We start from the raw sequence: 19566 nt of genomic DNA on the forward strand, positions 1-19566 counted from the left end.
TGTATGACTTACAGAGTTTTGTGTAGGAACTCTTGTGCTTCTGGTTGGCACATTATCTACTTTTTAAGTATGTAAAATAAATATAAACATTTGTGAGAGGTTGTGCAAAACTATTGTATTTATAAAAATGGCACAAAAGTGAATTCAACAGTCAATGCACATCTTCAACAACAACAGGTATTCTAACTCTACAGAACCGAATAAGAATATTAGCTTCAACGGCAGCTGTTAAGCGCTAGGGTCACATAAGTTACACCAGAATGGGCACAGATTGCCCAAGTAAAATTCTACTGTTAAAGCTGAAACAGGTTTAAGGCCATTCAAGTTCAAGCACAGAGATACGAATCTTGCGGAGCCCCATCTAGTTGTGTTTGAAATAGGTGACCTTTCTTCTGACTTGTGGTCTTAAACTTCTGTTTTACAAAATCCTAAAGGTAAATGCAGAAGAAATGAATACAATAGAGATTATATTAAATAAGAGTAACATACAAAGCTATAATTAAGAGGAAGTAATGAGAGTCAAAACACTAAAATCTTAAAACTTGCTTGTTACTTGTTAGAACCAGTACTACACTAGGAGTTAGGTCATGCATACAGTTATTTTCAAGTAGTTTACTTGTGTTGCCCTAACATGTCCTCTTCACCAGTGCACTAACTAATCAACAACTCTACACATGTATATTCCACAACAGCAGCACACACTACTGCTACCTGCAAAGCTGTCAGTCTCAAATGACTTAGTGAATGAAAGGAAATAAAAAGTAGGTAAGTAACATATTAAAGAGAAATAATGGGAATTAGCAGATTCATGCAGTTCAGCTCTTTTAATCAGCCAGCCAGCTTGCTAGCAACAAGGGATGGTTTCCGTTGAGGAAGGTCCTGCGGAGTGGGAATGTGGTCACCAGTGGCCTCCGTCTTATCCGGGGCTGCAGTAGGAAGTTGCTTGCTCTTCATTTTTGCTTTAGCCATGTTGTAATCCCCAGAATCAAAATATTTTTGCCCTTTCTGCAATCGTTTCCTTAAGAAATCTGAACCTCCAGGCTTTTGTCCCAGATGAGGATATCCTGCTTTTAATTTTGCTTCTTCAGCTTTCTCTGGACGAGTCACTTTAACTTCCATTTCCTTCTGCTCCTCTGTGGAGGCTGCCTCCAGGACTTCCGCAGACATGGTGCTCCCTCTGCAGAGGTGAGATGCAGGAAAAGATGAGATTAGTGGGTGTCCCCTGCCACCCGGCTGCTGCCGCGCCGCCTTAGGCCTGCCCACTGCCAGGCCCAGCTCTCCCAGCCTCTCCCTTCACTCTTCAAGCGATTTGCACGAGGAGGAAACCTGACCTGAAGGAGCTGTGAGACTCTGGCCGGGGCTCCTCCCCGGGTGCTCTCAAAACCCTCAGGTCTTGGAATCCACCTCCAACTGCCCACAACTGGTATTTTGCTCTCTGACCATTGCTCTCTCTTCCCTTCTCTCTCTTTGTCTCTCTCTCTCTCCCTCCCGCCGCTCCAGTCTGAGGGGCCCTTTGCCAATTCCAACTGGAACATCCAATGTTGGACACTAATTCAGCTGAGGTGTAAAATCTGCCTTCTCCTGGCTTTCTCCCGGTACCAGAGAAAGTCCAGCCTGCTGTCCCGGTCCTCGGGGGACCCATGGGACTCAGCCAGAGGAAATCTTGGGGACGCCCAGTTCCTTCTCAGAAAGAGGACTCCGGGTCTCTGTCTTTTGTCTGGGAAGGCCTAGAACCAGACAGACACCCCTGGCTTCCTCTTACCAGTCCGCATGGGTGCCCAGCACCCCACATTCCTACGTCCTCCCCACTGAACTGTCGTCTTCACAGCCTCGTCAAACCTGGCTTAGTGGGGAGTCTAAAGCCAAAGCGTTTAATTTTGTACTGCAAAACGTCCTGGCCCCAGTGCAAACTAGGTAATGACAGGCAGTGGCCCAACACAGCACCTTTAACTTTCAAATTCTCAGGAACCTTGACGACTTTATCACCAGAAACAGCAACTGGCAAAAGGTTCCCTATATTCAGGCTTTCTTCTACCTTAAGCCCCGCCCCTCCTCCTTCCCCACCGGTTCAAAAACTACTCCAACCAGTGAAACCTCCTCTGCCATTCTCCCTCTCCCAGAAGTGGCTGGGCTTGAAGGAATCGCTCATGTTCACGTCCTCTTCTGCGGGTCTGATTTGTTGCAAATCAAACAGTGTCTGGGATGTTTCCCAAAAAATCCCTCTCATTATCACAGGGAATTCCTGCACATAACCTAATCCTTTAACTTGGCATAACATTTATATAATTCTAACCTCCACCCTCACCCCTAGCAGAAAGAACGCTCAGCTTAATTAAAATTAAATATCCAAGCTATAAGTGTACTCAAAAGGCCTTTATGTTTTTCTCTTCATAAATCTTGTTTTCCTAGAAAAGGTTTTTTCTCGGTCAACTAAATTACTTTTCTCCACTCTATCTTACCACTCTTAGTGCATATATAAAAGACCCTAAAATAACTTCTGGTGGCCTGGGACTCCTTGGGAAAACAGAAAAGGCACCACAAATCCCATTTTGGGAAAAATCTCTGTTTTGCTCATGGAACCCCTGGAAGTAGAGGTGAGTAAGTACCTCTCAAAGTCTGTCTTTGTCTTCCGGCCATGCTTGTTTATTAGGCCCTGGAAACGGTATTCCTAGCACTGTTCTGAAAGGGCCTCACCTGAAGGCCAATAATCCAACAGGGAAATTAGCAAAAAATGAAAATCTTACAACTACTGGTTCTTCTTCTGGTTGTCTGTGTGGCTGTACATATGTTACGTGTGCCATGTCCATTAAAAAGAGCTCTAATTAATTGCCTAAGAAAGTAAGTGCTTAAATCAAATATTTTTAAGGGAAAAGTAAAAGTTGTGATACCTTTCAGTTCACATAACTTTAATATTTAAAAATAGAAACAGTCTTAGGAATTATTGGTAAAATACCAAAGTCTTCAAGGCGTAAAAATGCAGCCTGTGTGAGGCAGGTCAGATACTAGGTTTGCTGTTTTAAGGTTGTAAACTACTTTATCCTTTAAAAACTGTCAACTTACCTGCTTCACAATTGGTAAGGTCAGAAACATATCAAAGTAACAATGCCGCTAACCATGCCGGAAAAAGTCAAACTTCGTCTGCATCTAGCACATAATTTTAAAAACTTAACAGGTTTTACATTAAAGTTAAAAATTGCTAAAAGTTGCCATTATGACATGTAATTAAAACGACTAAACATGAATTTACATGCAAGGCGCATAAAAACAGTAAAAAGTGTTTCTAGTTAAAAATTATAAGAAGGTACAAAAATGTACATTTTGCTTAAAAATAAAAAGTTATCTTTAAATAAAATAAATGGTTTAAGCAAATTGTAAAAACATTGTAAAAGTTAATTCTGCAAAGAAAACTGTGTAAATATATTAACTAAACTCAAAAGGGTATAACTTTCTTTTCTGTAACTTAAACACTAAAATAAAAGCACTACAAGTTTTTCTTAAAATGCTAATCTACTCTTTAGCAAAATTTGTCAAGGGTTATAACAGGTATGTAAAAATCTCACTTCATAGTCAAACTGGTTAAAATTAAATAGAATTGTCTATAAAGTTTCATGAAAATTGGGGTTAACATTAATAGCAAACTAATGCAAGGGTAAAATTTAACTTTCTCTCTTAAACAGAATTTTCATGTAATAAAAAAGGCTAATAAATGGTTTTTGCTTTTCCAAATTTTTTTTTTTTTTTTTTGTGACGGAGTCTTGCTCTGTCACCCAGGCTGGAGTGCAGTGGCGCAATCTCGGCTCACTGCAAGCTCTGCCTCCCGGGTTCACGCCATTCTCCTGCCTCAGCCTCTCCAAGTAGCTGGGACTACAGGCGCCCACCACCACGTCCGGCTAATTTTCTGTATTTTTTAGTAGAGACGGGGTTTCACCGTGGTCTCGATCTCCTGACCTCGTGATCCGCCCACCTCGGCCTCCCAAAGTGCTGGGATTACAAGCGTGAGCCACCGTGCCCGGCCTGCTTTTCCAAATTTTTAACTCATCATTTTGGCAAACCGAAACAAAACAAACAAATGAACAAAAAATAATGATCTAAAATTCTATTTCATAATATCAAATGGTTTAAATTTTAAACATATTTAACAGGCTTCCAAAACCAAACTTTAGTCTCAAAATTGTCTTTCCTAACCCCTAACTTTTAGGTCCTGCAAAGCGCCCCTGAAGCATCTGGAACAAAGGTAAACAGGATTATTTAACATGTTTAGGTACATAAAATTGCCAAAACACTGCCTAATAAGTTATATTTTAGGGAATAATATTAACATATGTTCCAAAACTGTATGAAATGTCTAACGTTAGTGTCTGAATATGTGCTATTAATCACAATTAAGGTTATGTTGGGTTATTGTAAACCACAAAAATGACTAAATTTCTTTGTTAATTGTGTTTCTAACTGTATCCAAACTGGACATTTTGTCATTTACAGACAATTGTTGTTTTGTTTTTTTTTTTTTTTGAGACGGAGTCTTGCTCTGTCGCCCAGGCTGGAGTGCAGTGGCGCGATCTCGGCTCACTGCAAGCTCCGCCTCCAGGGTTCACGCCATTCTCCTACCTCAGCCTCTCCGAGTAGCTGGGACTACAGGCGCCCGCCACCACGCCCGGCCAATTTTTTGTATTTTTGGTAGAGACGGGGTTTCACCGTGGTCTCGATCTCCTGACCTCATTATCCGCCCGCCTCGGCCTCCCAAAGTGCTGGGATTACAAGCGTGAGCCACCGTGCCCGGCCTGTTGTTTTGTTTTAATCCTTTTCAAAAGATGGTTTATAATCAAGCTGCGGGACTTTAACAAGTGCTCTTGAATGTGAGTTTCTCACAACAGCAGCAATAACAAATGCACAAAATTCATGGAAAGCTAAAATGTTTATAAATATCAAGCAAAAGTTAATAAAATGGACTAAACTAATAGAAAACCAAAACAAGTTTTTACCTTTTGCTTAAAACACTGCTAATCCTTATTTTATTTTTTCAGAGTCAAGAAAAGTTGTCTTAAGCTAGCTACAGACTTTCAGAGCTAAGTAAAGTATATTCCTGTAAATAGGATTTAAAGCGTGTTTCTCTCTGCCTAGGTCCTCTAGAATTTAAAAACTAGTTATAAGTATTCCTAAATTACAACAGTATAGTCGTTTGCATAAGTGCAATAAGAAACTGTTTTCTGGGCCGGTCGCAGTGGCTCACGCCTCTAATCCCAGGACTTTGGGAGGCCAAGGTGGGCAGATCACGAGGTCAGGAGATTGAGACCATCCTGGCTAACACGGTGAAACCCCGTCTCTACTAAAAATACAAAAAATTAGCAGGGCGTGGTGGCGGGCGCCTGTAGTCCCAGCTACTCGGGAGGCTGAGGCAGGAGAATGGCATGAACCTGGGAGGCGAAGCTTGCAGTGAGCCGAGATCGCGCCACTGCACTCCAGCCTGGGTGGCAGAGCAAGACTCTATCTGAAAAAAAAAAATCTGTTTTCTGGCCGGGCGAGGTGGCTCATGCCTGTAGTCCCAGCACTTTGGGAGGCCGAGGCAGGTGGATCACCTGAGGTCGGGAGTTTGAGACCAGCCTGACCGACAAGGAGAAACCCTGTCTCTAGTAAAAATACAAAATACAAAATTTGCCAGGCGTGGTGGCACATGCCTGTAATCCCAGCTACTGGGGAGGCTGTGGCAGGAGAATCGCTTGAACTTGGGAGGTGGAGGTTGCAGTGAGCTGAGATAGCGCCATTGTACTCCAGCCTGGGCAACAAGAGCAAAACTCTGTCTCAAAAAAAAAAGAACCTGTTTTCTTTTGTAACAGAACACGATTGGAGAAACTAGTTATTTTGGCAAGGCTTTGACCGGAATGGTGTGCTCTCCTTTAAGGAATCAAACTTGACTTATGGAGCCAATACAGCCCTTGGACACTGGCCTCATATTCTGTGCACACAGCCCCTGTACAGAGTTTCTGACCTGTGGTGAGTAAAGAATGTCAGTTTCTCACAGGCCAGGAACCCCAAGTTATCTTAAAACCTGAAGAGGAAAGGAATTCTGCCAACTCATAGGTGTTTAATAGTACAAATCCATGGCTGGGCTTGGCTTCAAAAAGTCTTATCTCAAATTCCTTCTATGAAACAAAGTTCCATCAAAGCCAATTTAAAAGGCCTATGTAGCAAATAATTATTCTTGCTGAATTGTATGCAAATAATTAAGCCAAGTATAATAAAGCAAACCAGTCCTACCATGACTTGTCTTTTAATAAACATGGAAAACGGAAGAGAGAAAATCATGTTTCAAAAACTATAGCACACCTGTTGTTAAATTCTAGTCTTGCCTAATATTTTTCAGTTTTTATTGTTTGCTACAGTTTAACTTATATCCACTACAGAAATCAACTCCTAAATACATCACACTCAAGTCAAAGCTTAAAAATCTGAGGAAGCAACTCCTGCCAGCCCAGAGAAATGTCCCAATATCAGTGTACAAAACATAAATAATCTTCAGCTAAAAGCACAAAAAATAAGTTGCTAAGTAAAAATTACTCATCTTACTCAGCCTCACCGCTATCTCACCAAATACTTTTTGTCATTTCTACTTCTCGTTTTAAGCCAAATATTAAAACGTTTTTAATGGAAATTATTTACTATGCCACCCTTGCGGGAATTGCTTTACTCACTTTACTATTTGCAGTAAAACTATATATGGTGGCACCCTCAGGGTAAAATATCGGACAGAGAATCTCAATTACTGTAGCATTTTGCTTAATTATTATCCTTATAGTAGGAATAACAGTTACTAACAAAAAATAACACATAGGCCTTTCCAAACATGTGCCTCTGCCTTTTTTTTTGGAAAAAAAAAAAAAGTTGCTTCTATCTCAACCAGTCGGGCCTAATAAAAAATGCTGCTAAAAAGCCCAGGACTAATGTTTTTACTCTGTGTAATTCAGCTTTTTCAAAAATTCTTAACCACTAGAATCATGGCTATTTCACAAACAACTACCCAAAACATGTACAAATGGCATTGCTCCTTCAGTCAATCCAAAACCAAAGATCTGTCTGCCACCCCCCAGCAGGAAGTAGCAAAACAAACAAACAAACAAAAAGACACATTGCCCCTCATCCTTTTATAACTATAGGGTCTGGAATGACAGAGCAGGAGCACCGTCATCTCAGTCAAACATCGCCACTTTAAGTTCCAGCCCCTTTTCTAGCCTCCTGCATTTCAAGGAAATCACTTCTCTTCTAACTACAAGCAGCCAGAAGGAGCAGACAGTAAAACATAGATAAGACACCTTGGGCACAGAGGGAGGGGGGAAAGTCTCTTGGGTAACAGCCGACCTTCACCCTCATACAATGGGCCCCAGTGAAACAGTGGGACTTAGTAAGCACATTCCTTTCCCTTTATGTGCATTAAGATAGGGAAACTAAAAGTAGACTTGGGGCATACCTGCAGCTTCAGGAAAATGGATGGAAACACACACAAACTCTCCCTCCCAGATAAGCAAGACAAAGAAACACAAAAAGCATTCCAACCCTATAATGAGCTGTCCCACATCAAACCCTTAAAAACTCTTAGTCTGTAAGAAAAAATGCCTCTAACCTAACTTGGCCAGAAGCCCCTCTCAAGTGTATTCTCCAAAATAAACCTGTCTTTAATTGTTAAGCTGCTTTTGGTGTTTCTTTTCTCTTTCTTTCTTACACTAGTAAGCTGAGCTTATAGGCTAAAAAGCTATAAGTAGGGAATGATTTTTAAAGCTCAGTGTTATTATGGGTAGTAGTCTTAAAGAATAGAGCAATAGCGTATATTTGAAAACAGGAAAATGAATTCTCAGCGTGCAATAGAAGTTCCATGCAAGAGAGAGTCAGGAGGAAACACAAGGAAGGTGGAGGGGCACTCACAGAAGGTCTCAGTGCTGAGTTTTCACATTCAGCCTTATCTTTTTTATTATGTGTATTTAAGGTACACAAGATAATGTTTTGATACATGTTCATAGAGAAATGATTGCTACAGTCAAGCAAATTAACATCTATCATTTAGTGGGTGTGTGGTTAAGAGCCCCTAAAATCTATCCTCTTAGAAAATTTGCAGTATACACTACAATATCATTTACTATAGCCCTCATGTTGTACTTCAGATCTCTGGATGTATGCATCTGTATCGCTGAGACTTTGTATCCTTTAATATACATCTCCCCAATTTCTGCCACAGGTGTGTTCAGAGTTACAGTGTTTCAGGATCAGGTCAGGGCCTGCCTGTCTATGATGGCTCAGCTTGTGCCTGGATTCAGGGAACACTTAGAGAGACCTTGGATCCAGGGCCTGGAGTGTACACCAGCTTGGTATGGTGATGGCTCTGGTCTCTGAAGCGTGGGCATCCATGGAGCAGCTGAGGCTTGGGGGTTATGGCATGCATGAGGTTGAGAGAGGAAGCAGGTGATTTCCCAAAGTGGCTCAACAGCAGCTGCTTCTTGGGTGAGGGAGGATTGTGAAGCTGTGCCTTCCTCTATGGGGTTCCCCCAACAGAAATGTCTGTTTCTCAACTCAGTGACAAAACATGCCAGTGTCTTGTGTGAAGAAGGCCCTGGGGACCATGGTGGTTCCGCCATGTGGCTGATATCCATAGCTTTCACCCTTCTTCTTTGACCCTAGCCATCTCCTGGAGTCTCAGATATGCCAGTCACACCAGTGTGCCTCCCTGTGGAGAGCCTCCTTTTTTATTGTGCTTTGTTGTTGTTGTTTTTGCTCCACTGTGTTGCCTCACATTCTTTAATGTGACTTTGAGCCCTCTTAGAGATGTTTTCATTTGTGGATAGCTATTTATTTTCTTTGGTGGGGGATAAAGGCTAGTATCTCCAATTTTGCCATCTTGATGACACTCCCCACCACAATTTGTTTGTTTCCCTATCTTGGCTATTGTAAACCATGCTTCAATGAACATGGAAGCACATATATGTTTACGAGGTGGTGGTTTCACTTCCTTTGAGTATATACCCAGAAGAGGGATTGCTGGGTCATACATTAGTTCTATTTTTTAAAATTTCTAGAGGAAACTCCACACTGTTTTCCAATATGACTGCACCAATCTGCATTTCCAATGGTGTCAGTGGGTTTTCTTTACTATACACCCTCACCAACACCTGTTATATCTTGTCTCTTTGATAATGGCTATCCTAACAATTGTGAGATGGTATCTCGTGGTTTCGATTGTCATTTCTCTGATGATTAGTGATGTTGGACATTTTTATATTCCTGTTGGCCATTTGTATGTCTTCTTTTTAGATGTGTCTATTCAGGACCTTTGCCCATTTTAAAAACTGGATTATTTGTTTTATTGCTATCGAGTTGTTAGTTCCTTATGTATCTTGAGTACTGAAGTCTTATAAGATATATGGCCTGCAAATACTTTCTCCCAGTTGATTGGCTGCCTGTTCATGCTGTCGATTGTTTCCTTCGGCATGCGGAAGCTTTTTAGTTTGATGTAATGCCCCTTATTTATTTTGGCTTTTATTGCTTGTGCTTTTGGTGAATTATTTTTTAAAAAATCCTTTTCAGACTAATGTCAAGAAGTTTTCCTGTATTTTTTTTTAGAATTTAAATGTTTTGAGGTATTATTTTTTAAGCTTTTAGTCCATTTTGAGTTTATTTTTGTGTATGGTGTAAGATAGGGGTCAAATTTCTTTTGCGGGCAGATATCCAGTTTTACCCACATCAGTTATTGAAGAGACTATCAATTTCCCGTTTTGTCTTCCTGGTGAACTTGTTGACAATTAATTGGCCATATGTGCTTGGGTTTATTTATGAGTTCCTTATTTTGTTCCATTGGTCTATGTGTTGGCTTTTATGCCAGGAGCATTCTGTTTGATTTCTATAGCTTTGCAATAAATTTTGAAGTCAGGAAGTATGATGCTGCAACCTTATTTTTCTGTCTCAATATTATTTTGATATTTAAAACTTTTTGTGGGTTTATACAAATTTTAGTATTTTTTGTTTCTGTGGAAAATGCCATTAAAATTTCTATATAGTGTTAAATCTATTGATCATGTAGAATATATAGAAATTTTAACAGTATTAATTTTTCCAAACCAAAACACAGGATATCTTTCTATTTATTTATTTATTTATTGAGAGAAGGTCTCACTCTGTCACCCACGCTGGAGTGCAGTGGTGTGATCATAGCTCACAGAACCCTCAAATTCTGGGGCTCAAGTGATCCTCCCTCCTCAGCCTCCCCAGTAGCTGGAACTACAGGCATGTGCTGCAATGCCTGACTAATATTTTAGGATTTTTTTTGTTTTTGTAGAGATGGGGTCTTCTTTCTGTTTATTAATATCCTCTTTAATTTCTTTCATCAATGTTTTATAGTTTTCAGTATACAGATCTTTTACCTGAACCAGGCATGGTGATTCAAACCTGTAATCCCAACAATTTGGGAGGCCACTAAAGGCCAGAAGTTTGAGACCAGTCTGGGCAACATAGCAAGACCCCATCTCTAAAAAAAAATTTTTCTTTGAAAAGGTGGTACAGACCTTTTATTTCCCTTGTTAGATTTATTCCTAAGTATGTTCTGTTTTGTAGCTTTTGTAAATGGTATTGTTTTCTTGACTTCCTTTTTAGATATTTCTTTGTTAGTGTACAGAACCAGCTGATTTTTATGTTGATTTCATGTCTTGTAACCTTACTGAATTTATTTTTTATTGCTAATAAGTTTTTTTGGTGGAATATTTACAGTTTTCTAAGTAAAGGATCATATTATATGCAAACAGAGACACTTTTACTTCTTCCTTTCTGATTTGTATGGCTTTTCTTTCTTTTTCTTGTCTGATTACTCTTGCTAGTACTTTCAGTACTGTGTTAAATAGAAGTGGCAAGAGGGAACATCCTTTTCTTTTACCAGATCTTAGCAGAAGCTTCAGTTTCCCTCATTGATAATGATATGCATTGTGGACTTGTCATAAATGGCCTTTATTATGTTGAGGAAATTTCCTGCCATCTTTATTTGTTTGGGCTGCAATAGCAAAATCTCTTAAAATAAGAAATTATAAACACGAAAAATTTATTGCTCACAGTTCTGGAGGCTGACAAGCCCAAGATCAAGGCACTAGCTGATTCAGTGTCTGGTGAGAGCTTGTTCTCTGTTTCAAGATGGCATCTTCTTATTTTTACATGGTAGAAGGATGAACAACTCTTTTAGGCCTCTTTTATACAGGCACTAATCCCATTTTTGAGGGAGAAACCCTCCTGACTTAATCATCTCCTAAAGCCCACACCTCTTAATATGATTGCTTTGGGGTTTAGGTTTCAACATATAAACTTTAGAGACACATTCATACCATAGCATCTTCTATATCTATTTTCCTTGGATTTTTTTAACCACGAAAGGATATTAAACTTCATCAAATGTGCTTATTGCATCTATAGAAATGATTATGTGGTTTTAATCTTCCATTCTCTTAATATGGTTTATCATATTGATTGTTTTACATGTATTAAACCAACCTTGTATCCCAATGATAAATCTCACTTGGTCATGGTGTATAAACTTTTTGATGTGTTGTTGGATTTGGTTTGCTAGCAATTTATCAAAGATGTTTTGCATGTATGTTAATCAGAGATATTGGTCTGTAGTTTTCTTTACTTGTGGTGTCTTTGGTTTTGGTATTAGAGTGCTGCTGGATTCATAAAGAGGTTAGAAGTGTTTCCTCTATTTCTATTTTTTGGAAAAGTTTAAGAAGGATTGGTGTTATTTCCTCTTTGAATGTTTGTTAGAATTCAATTGTGAAGCCAATTGGTCCTGGATTTTTCTTTGCTTGGAGGCATTGTATTACTACTTTAATCTCTTTGTAATTGGCATGGTCCAGCTTTCCATTTCTTCTTGGTTCAGCCTTAGTAGGTTGTATGTTTCTAGGAATTTACCCATTTCCTCTATGTTATCCAATTTGTTGGCATGTAATTGTTCATAATAGTCTCTTATGATCCTTTTTATTTCTGAGGGATCTGTTGTAATGTCTCCTCTTTAATTCTGCTTTTGTTTCTTTACTTTTTTTCTTAGTATAGCTAAGAGTTTGCCAACTTTTTTCTTTTCTAAAAGGCAATTTTTATTTTTGGTATTTTTCTATAGTTTTTCTACTTTCCGTTTGACTTGTTTCTATTCTAATCCCTATTATTTTCTTCCTTTTGCCAGCTTTGGCTTAGCTGCTGCTTCTTTTTCTAGTTCCTTGATGTATACAGTTACGTTGTTTATTTGATATCTTTCCACTTCTTAAATTTAGGCATTTATCACTACAAACTTTCTTCGTATTACTGCTTTTATTGAATCCCATAACTTTTAGTATGTTTTTTCAGTTTTATTCAGTTCAAGATGGATTTAAAATTCTTTTTGATCCAGTAGTTTTTAAGATAATGTTAGTTTCCATGTATTTGTGAACTGTCTCCCTTTCTTGTTGTTATTGATTTCTAGTTCCACTTCATTGTGGTCAGAAAAGATACTTCATATAATTTTGATCTCCTTAAATTTGTTAAAACTTGTTTTGTGGCTTAACATGTGATGTATTTTGGAGAATGTTCCTTGTAAGCTTAAAAAGAATGTGTATTCTTCTGCTGTTGGGTGAAAAGTTCTGTACGTGTCTGTTAAGTCCATTTGGCTAACAGTGTCGTTCAAGTTCACTATTTCTTGATTTTCTGCCTGGATATTCAATTTAATATTGAAAGTGGAGTGTTAAAAGTTTCCTATTATTGTTCTACTGCTGTCAATTTCTCCTTTCTTCTCTCTCAATATTAACTTTAGGTGCTATAAAGTTGGATGCATATACGTTTACAATTATTCTATCTTCCTGTTTAATTCACCCTTTTATCATTACGTAATAACCTTCTTTGTCTCTAGGGACAACTTTTGACTTAAAGTTTACTTTGTCTGATATATGTATAGCCACTCCTGTTTTCTTTTCATTACCATTTGCATGGTAACATATTCCTCCTATCTAACAAAAGTTTTGTACTCCTTGGCAAGCATCTCCCTATTGCCTCCCCTGCCCCCAGCCTCTGGTAATCACCATTCTACTCTGCTTCTGAGTTAAGCTTTTTTGCATTCCACATATAATTAAGAGCATGCAGTATTTGTCTTTCTGTGCCTGGCTCATTCGTTTAGCATGATGTTCTCCAGATTCATCCATGTTGTCACAAATAAGAGGAATATTTTCTTTTTAAAAATTAGTAGTGGCTCAGTCAGTCGCTGTCTGCATGCCAGGCGCTCAGGAGGGGGTGCCTCCTCTGGTGCCCGGCGTCAAACCCAACGGGCCCAATCATTCCTCGACTGTGTTTGCCAGGGAGGACGGCAACTCTAAGTCCTTATACCTGCTGCCCAGCCCAACCAAGCAGCTGCTGCACCGCCGGGTGCGGGAGCCCAGGCCACACCGCTGACCCAGCCCGGGGACGCCTCTGGCGGCTTTGTTTGCGCAGTCCGTCCTGGACCGCTTGGAACGCTGCAGCGGCTGGAGCGGCGGCCTATGGGCTGGGTCCCGCCTACGCGGCCCACTGGAGCACAGAGGCGGGGAGGGGCCCTGGCACAGTGCGCCGCCGAGCCCAAGCCGAAGCTGCTGGTGGGGCCGCCTTCAGGGATGTGGGTGACGTGGCTTTTCGGGCCTACGTGAAGGAAAATGCCGGCTCCCCTCTTTCGGTCGCAGGCAAAGCCTGTGGGAAGCGATGGAGGAAAACCAGCTCGTGGAAGAAAGGCTCCTCAGAACCTACCCGGCCAGGGGCAGGAGATGCCCCAGGATCCCCCGCTCCCAGACGCTCAAGCAGAAGGTGGAGCAGGACCCGGAGCCTGAGGGTTGCCGGGAGCCACGGAGTAAGAGAATTCCAGCTTTGCCTGAAGAACGTGTGAAGGAAGAAACCCAGGAACATGAAGAAGCCGTCAAAAACATGCCTGCGGAAGCCACCAGGGAGTTTGAGGAGGCTGAGGGATGAGAGCCCTGATTTCTTTTTAATCTTTTTTTATTTTATATTTTTCAAGATAGTTAAGGCATTGAAATGTTTAAACGGGTGACTATATAATTCATAACATGACTCAGTGAAAATAGTATGAGACTGAGAGGTGACAACGTGCTGGTGACCCTTGCTGGCTCTCAGCACCGCCTTGGCCTCGGCTTCCATTGTGGCCATGCTTGAGGAGCCCTTCAGCCCGCCACTGCACTGTGGGAGCCCGTCTGGGCGGGCCGAGGCTGGAGCTGGATCCCTCTGCTTGCTGGGAGGTGTGGAGGGAGAAGCGCAGGCAGGAACCGGGGCTGTGGCGGCGCTCGCGGGACCCAGGCCAACAGCTGCAGAGGGTGCGCGGGGTCCCCCAGCGCTGCCAGCCCACCCAGGCCACGCTCGAATTCTCGCCAGGCCTCAGTTGCCTCTGGCGGGGCAGGCCTCGGGACCTGCAGCCCGCCATGCCCGTGTCCCGCCCCACCCCCTACCTGCATGGTGAGCTCCTGCGGGCCTGACCCTCCCCGACCGCAGCACCCCATCCCATCAACCGCCCGAGGGCTGAGGAGTGCAGGCATGCTGCGCAGAACTGGCGGGCAGCCCCACCTGTGGCCCCTGCGCGGGATCCGCTAGGCAAGCCAGCTGGGCGCCTGAGTCGGGTGGGGACTTGGAGAACTTTTATGTCTAGCAGGCGGAGTGTGTATGCACCAGTCAGCACTCTGTGTCTAGCTATGGGTTTGCGGATGCACCAGTCAGCATTCTATCTAGCTAATCTGGTGGGGACTTAGAGAACTTTTATGTCTAGCTAGAGGATTGTAAATGCACAAATCAGCACTCTGTGTCTAGCTCGGGGATTGTAAATGCACCAATCAGCACCCTGTCAAAACGGACCAATCAGCTCTCTGTAAAATGGACCAATCAGCAGGATGTGGGTGGGGTCAGATAAGGGAATAAATGCAGGCTGCCAGAGCCAGCAACGGCAACCAGTTCGGGTCACTTTCCACACTGTGGTATCTTTGTTCTTTTGCTGTTTGCAATAAATTATGTTGCTGCCCACTCTTTGGGTCTGCACTGCGTTTGTGAGCTGTAACACTCACCTCTAAGGTCTGCAGCTTCACTCCTGAAGCCAGAGAGACCACGAACCCACCAGAAGGAAGAAACTGTAAACACATCTGAACATCAGAAGGAACAAACTCCAGACACACCATCTTTAAGAACTGTTAACACTCACTGAGATGGTCTGTGGCTTCATTCTTGAAGTCAGTGAGACCAAGAACCCACCAATTCTGGACACAAGATGAAAATGACTTGTCAGGGATTTTCGAGCTCCTGCTTAAGTAATTACTATGAAATAACAACTAATGGAAATGAAGAATAATGTGTGAAGAATAAATTACCATTGGTGTGGGGGAAGGGACAGCCAAACAGGAGAAGTAGAAAAAGGTGTAGCCAGCATACCAGTGTTATCTACAGTGTAGTTTTATAGCTTTTCTACTTGACCAGGTCTGTTAGGTCCTTTCTCTGGGTAAATATTTTTAACACTAAAGCGATTATAAGTGAAAAAGTGGCTAATAAAGTGACTACTCTCCTCAGGGCTTTGAACCAGTTGGGATAATGTGGCAAGAGAAAAAGTTCAATGTGTAATGCTATCCCCATTACCTATTATTACTGTGGCTATGGCTTTGCTGAGTCTTTCAGAAATAAGACAAACCATGAAAACACAACAGGAACTGTACTATTAGCTAAATTAAGGAAGTCGGGTTTGGCTGGGGTGCCTTCTGATACGGCAAAACCCCATCTGACCACCACAAGGATAGGAAACTAGCTCCATCTGAGTAAAAGCTAATATGGGAATGTAAGTCTTTGTCATTAGCAGGACCACTGGTGGAGCAATGAAGGAGATTAGTCCTGCCAGAGTTACCTATAATGCTGGCGTTGGGCTGTCAGGCAGGTACTTGATGGTGCTTGGTGGCGTGGCTGGAAGTACTGCTTACTCCTGCTTCTTTTTAAAGCTGCAGGGGGATGTATGATAGCATTGTGTGTTGCTCATATACACTGGAAATGATGAGAAAAGCCAAGGCCTTGGAAACAAAGGGGAAAAGTTCTGCTGGAGAGACATCTTGAGAGAACGTATATCTGTTCCTCTGCTGGCTCCTAGTCCCACTACGAAAGACTACGTAAACATCTTAGAAGATGCTTGAGAAAACTTCGGGATGAAGTGAAACATACTGGGCCCTATTGAAAGTCTTGTTCAGGAGGATGCCAGGCAGTTCTGATTAATGTACTGTTACAGCTAAATGGAGGCATTGGATCAGAGGCATGGTTTATTAGCATCTGGCAGAGAGATGGAAAACTGAGCTGCAAGAACCGTCCAGGACTGCTGGAAAGGCACTTCCTACAAGTGAATCAAGAGTCCTGATTTTGAAATACATATAACAATGTGTGATGATAATCTGCCCATGCCTGAGGAAGACAGAAACACAGCAGGAGCAGGAAGGTGAGAATGGGGAAGAGGAGGAGGGGGAGAGACAGAGGAGGAGGGGGAGAGACAGAGGAGGAGGGGGAGAGACAGAGGAGGAGGGGGAGAGACAGAGGAGGAGGGAGACTTTCTCCACCAGGGGTGGGAGCTTGCCATTAAGATCATTCGGCAGTTAATGGAAAAATTTAACTTGGATCTACCAACAGTTACACAGGCCTTCTTTAAAAATAATGGTGAGTTGGAGGCTACTTCCTCCTTCTTAGCGTCTGGTCAGAGAGCTGATAGATACCCCATTTGGTCCCAACAAGATGACATAGATCTGCAAAAAGATGATGAGGATACCAGAGATGCATTGGTCAAAAAACTTAGTGCTCAGAATGTAGCTTGGAGGATTGAGTTTTAAAAGAAATAATTGGCAAGATAAAGAGAAAAAAAAGTCGTGGCAGATGAAGTGGTTAAAAAAAATTGTGACCATTGAACTTTAGAGAGTTCTTGCGTTAGAACTGGCAATTACCTTCTGACCAATGCTGCCATTGCTGTGAGAGTCCTAGATTTTGTAGCCAAGCAGAGTTGTATAGCAGGGATAAAAAGAAAAGAAACTGGATATACTTAGAGCTCTCCTTGGCAAGGGTCAATGTGTTTATGAAAGGAAAATCTAAACCAGAGAGGAGTTGGTCCTCAGTAGTAATCCTTTGCTGGAATGAACACTTGCTATATTAGTGACAGAGTCAAAGGAAATTTAGGAGGCGTAGGCCATTTCAGGCAGCATAAGTGATCTCCTTTCCTTTGGCAGAAGCTCCTTAAAATTGTGACAGATTCCATGTCAAGAATCTGGAAATACGGGAAGATTTCATTACGAGGCCTCCAACGCGGATTATCTCCAAACCCAGTGAGCTCTGATTTCTAGACTGCTTTGAAAAATCCCATATTCATTTTGCTTAGTATTTGGGGACACTCCTCCTTGGCTGTTCTTTTCTTTGAGCCCTTCTCAGTCATGTCTGTAGGATGTCTTTCTTCACCTACGACTCAGTTTTGTTTAAAACACACACACAACCCTAGAGAATCTCAAGAATAATCTTACTCCATTAATAATAATGTGTTTTTATTTATTGAGCATAGTTTGTTCTAAGGATTGTGTTAGATTTAAAAATTAGTGCATTGACTCCACTTCGTTTTTTTGGTTTTTGGTTTTTGGTTTTTTTTTTATTTTGAAATGGAGTTTTGCTCTTGTCGCCCAGGCTGGAGTGCAGTGGCATGATCTTGGCTCACTGCAACCTCCGCCTCCCAGTTTGAAGTGATCCTCCTGCCTCAGCTTCCCAAGTACCTGGGATTACAGGTGCACACCACCACGCCCAGTTAATTTTTGTCTTTTTAGTACAGACAGGGTTTCACCGTGTTGGCCAGGCTGGTCTTGACCTCCTGACCTCAGGTAATCCACCCCCCTCGGCCTCCCAAAGTGCTGGGATTACAGGCGTGAGCCACCACACCCAGCCTGACTCTACTTTGTTTTGCTGTTTACTGAAAATGAATATAACTTTGTATTTGAAAAAAATTGAACAGTATTCCATTGTGTTTATATACCACATTTTCTTCCTCCATTCATCCACTGATGGATGCATAGGTTGACTCTGTATCTTAGTTCTTGTTAATAATTCTGCAGTGAACGTGGGACAGCACGTACCTCTTTAGCACATTGATTTCAATCTTTTGATATTTACCCAGTAGGGGGATTGCTAGATAATACGGTATTTCTATTTTTAGTCTTTGAGGAACTTCCATACGGGTTTAGATAATGGCTATACAAATTTACATTCCCACCATTAGTGTACAGCATTCATAGTTTTGTCAACACTTGTTAGTTTTTGTCTTTTTGATGATAGCCATTCTATTAGCTATGAGGTAATATCTTCTTGTGGTTTTGATTTTTATTTCCCTGATGATTAGTAATGTTGAATATTTTTAAACGAAACTATTGGTCATTTATATGTTTTTTAAGAAATGTCTCCTCAGGTTGTTTGCCCATTTTACAACTGTGTTATTTTTCTAACTATTGAGTTTTTAAGTTCCTTATAAATTTTGGATATTATCCTCATCAGATATATGCTTTGCAAATATTACTCTTACTCTACAGGTTGTCTCTTCACTTTGTTAGCTGTTTACTTCACTGCGAGAAGCATTTTAGTTTAATGCTATTCCATCTGTATTTTTGCTTTCATTGCCTGTGCCTTGGGGGTGATACTCAAAAAATAATTATTCACGTCTGCGTCGTGGAGCTTTTACCTTCTTTTTTTCTAGTACTTTTACAGTTTCAGGTCTTATATTTAAGTCTTTAGTCTATTTTGAGTTTATTTTTATACATGGTGTGAGGTAAGTTTTTAAATTCTTTCTTCTGCATGTGGGTATCCAGGTTTTCCAAGACCATTCATTGAGGAGACTGTTCTTTCCCCATTGTGTGTTCTATACATCTTGATTAATCATCAATTGTTTATAAATTCATGGATGTTCACTGGACTCTATATCCTGCTTCTTTGGTTGACATGTCTGTTTTTATGCCAAAAACATGATGTTTTGATTACTATAGCTTTGTAGTGTATATTTAAGTCAGGTAATGTGATGTCTCTAGCTTTGTTGGTTTTGGTCAAGATTGCTTTGGCTATTTGGGGTGTTTTGTGTTTCCGTGTAAATTTTAAGATTTTTTTCTAATTATGTGAAAAGTATTATTAAAATTTTATCAGGAATTCTATTGAATCTGTAGATTGTTTAAGGATAGTATGGACATTTTAATACTACATCTTCTGATTCATGAACATGGAATAACTTTCTGTTTCTGTTTTTACCAATTTCTTTATCAATGTCTTGTAGTTTTCTGCATATAGATCTTTCATTTTCTTAAATAAATTCACTCCTAAGTATTATTTTTTGTAGCTATTGTAAATGGGATTATTTATTAATTTCCTTTTTGGATAGTTTGTTAGTGTACAGGAATGCTACTGATTTTTACAATATGATTTTGTTTCCTACAACTTTGCTGAATTAGTTTATCAGTTATAACAGGTTTTGGTGGACTGTTTAGGTATTTCTATATACAATATCATGTTGTTAGCAAACAG

The 19566-nt window shown here is 40.9% G+C and overlaps 1 protein-coding gene and 3 pseudogenes across 1 annotated transcript in view; 2 read left to right on the top strand and 2 right to left on the bottom strand.

The window, feature by feature from the left end:
* Positions 1–19566, top strand: part of ZFP62 (ZFP62 zinc finger protein) — a 124721-nt gene that overhangs the window by 9867 nt on the left and 95288 nt on the right. The window lies entirely within an intron of this gene.
* On the bottom strand, positions 829–1167 carry LOC100592968 (annotated as a pseudogene).
* Positions 13714–16868, top strand: LOC100588712 (annotated as a pseudogene).
* On the bottom strand, positions 15458–16204 carry LOC105739151 (annotated as a pseudogene).

This window comes from Nomascus leucogenys, chromosome 2 (genome assembly GCF_006542625.1).
Source record: "Nomascus leucogenys isolate Asia chromosome 2, Asia_NLE_v1, whole genome shotgun sequence".
In the NCBI taxonomy this organism is placed as follows: Eukaryota; Metazoa; Chordata; class Mammalia; order Primates; family Hylobatidae; genus Nomascus; species Nomascus leucogenys.